We start from the raw sequence: 2,212 nt of genomic DNA on the forward strand, positions 1-2,212 counted from the left end.
CCATGGAGACAAGTATATACCTTTGGTGTAACCACACATTTATTTTGTGGGGGGAGAGAGATGTCTCACCCAATACTGAATAAATACCAATCTGTCTCCCCCCCAATATACAGTAGAAAATATGTTAAATGTGTCATTTTGTGAGCACTGTCAGTGGATTTTATCTCTTATTATTATCTGTTTATTTTCAATTTATTTCCATTTGTTAAAGAAAACAGAAGTGTGACTCCCACTTTGAATGTGAACAGTTTAGTAGCACACAGACATATACTTCTGAATTCACAATTAAAATCAAGATTGTATATTTAATTCTTTGTGCAAGTCCATGATTCAGTCTAAATGCGCAGACTTTTATTTTGAAATAAATCAGATTGACTTGGATTTAGTGTATTGAAATTTTTTTTGTTAAATGGATCAGTTTTTTGGTCAAGTACAGCATTAGTTGTTGTTCTAATCACAATATTTACATGATTTCTGTATGTTATCATTCCCTATTGGAAACTATCCTATTCACTACTACTGCAAAATGCATAATTCTAATTATAAGGTGTGTTTTAAATCAGTAAACATTATTCTGAGATACTAAGTCATTATTTTGAGATACTAAGTCAAAATATTGAGGACGTTTGTCATTATTTTGAAATACTACATAATTCAGTCTAAATGCGCAGACTTTTATTTTGAAATAAATCAACAAAATACAGATTAACTTGGATTTACAGTGTATTGAAATTTTTTTTTGTTAAAGGGATCTGTACAGCAAGTAGTAGTCGTTCTAATCACAATATTTACAGTAAGCAACTGACCAAAACAAAATGAAAAATGAAGTGGAGTGCCATCCACTATCTTTAGGAATCACAGACTGTAAATGTAGTCATAAATTTTTTTATAAATGTGCACATTTTCTCAAAGAATTGTGGGAAATCCATTAAACAAATTGTGGTGGCTCTCATCTGGACCCCCCCCCAATGTCTATGACATGGTTACGCCTGTCTTGTCTTGTTGCATTGGTGTGAACTGGCAGGGTTACAGAATGTTGCAGAACCTGTCTCTTTGTAAATCTTTGGGCTGAACTGGTCTTTAGATCATGTTGTCAACTTGTGAAAAAATTAACACGTTGATACGTGTCATGTAAATATGGAATCCCGTTTTCATTATAATAAGAAACCTTCTCAAAATGTTGACATAGAATCTCAAAATCAAGTCAAAATATTGATTCTCAAATCGAATACTTCCGTTAGTACACTTCTGTGTAGTACACTATGCACACTATACGTACTGTAGCGCACTTACTGGAAATGACGATCGCAACATTTTTACATTTATTGTGAGATACTAAGTCATTATTGTGAGATACTAAGTCATTATTTGGTGAGATACTAAATCCATTAATTGTGAGATAGCTAATCATTAATGTGAGATACCTAAGTCATTATTTTGAGATACCTAAATCATTATTGTGAACGCATAGCTAAATGCATGTATTGTGAGTACTAAGTCATTATTTTGAGTACTGATCATTGGATTGAGTGAGAATACTAAAGTCATTATTGGTGAGATAGCTTAGTCATTATTTTTGAGATACTAAGTGCATTATTTTGAGATATGCTATCATTGAATTGTGAGATACTGTAGTCATTATTGTGAGATACTTAGTCATATTGTGAGATACTTAGTCATTATTATTTTGAGATACTGAAGTCATTATTGTGAGAATACTAAAATAACTTATTGTGAGATAATAGGCCATTATTTGAGATACTAAATCAATTATTTTGGAGATAATAAGTTTAAAAAAAATATTTTAAGAAAGTTTCCTCCAAATGGATTATCGACTTAGCAGAATCCTTTTTTTTGGTGCACATTGGGGCCGGAAATGGAGCTTGCCATATACACTATAGAATGTTTTTATATATACTTTATATATATAAATATTTATATATATGTATATATTTATATACAACACATACACGTATATTGTACGAAGCGTATTGGCATTTACTTGTAAAAAAAAAAAGAAAGGAGTCATTTAATTATTTATTTTTTATTTTAAAATATTTTTTTGCTGAATTATCGAGATACTTCGAACTCCCGCCGAAAACCTCAAACCTGCAGTGACTCCACCGGACCAATGGTGACTCCTGACTTGCAAGCTATCTACCTCAGGCTGCGCTGCCCGTAGAAGTCGACAAACTAAAATGATAATACCATG

Source organism: Morone saxatilis, unplaced genomic scaffold (genome assembly GCF_004916995.1).
Source record: "Morone saxatilis isolate NCDOM2014 unplaced genomic scaffold, NCSU_SB_2.0 Contig9, whole genome shotgun sequence".
NCBI classification, from domain to species: Eukaryota; Metazoa; Chordata; class Actinopteri; family Moronidae; genus Morone; species Morone saxatilis.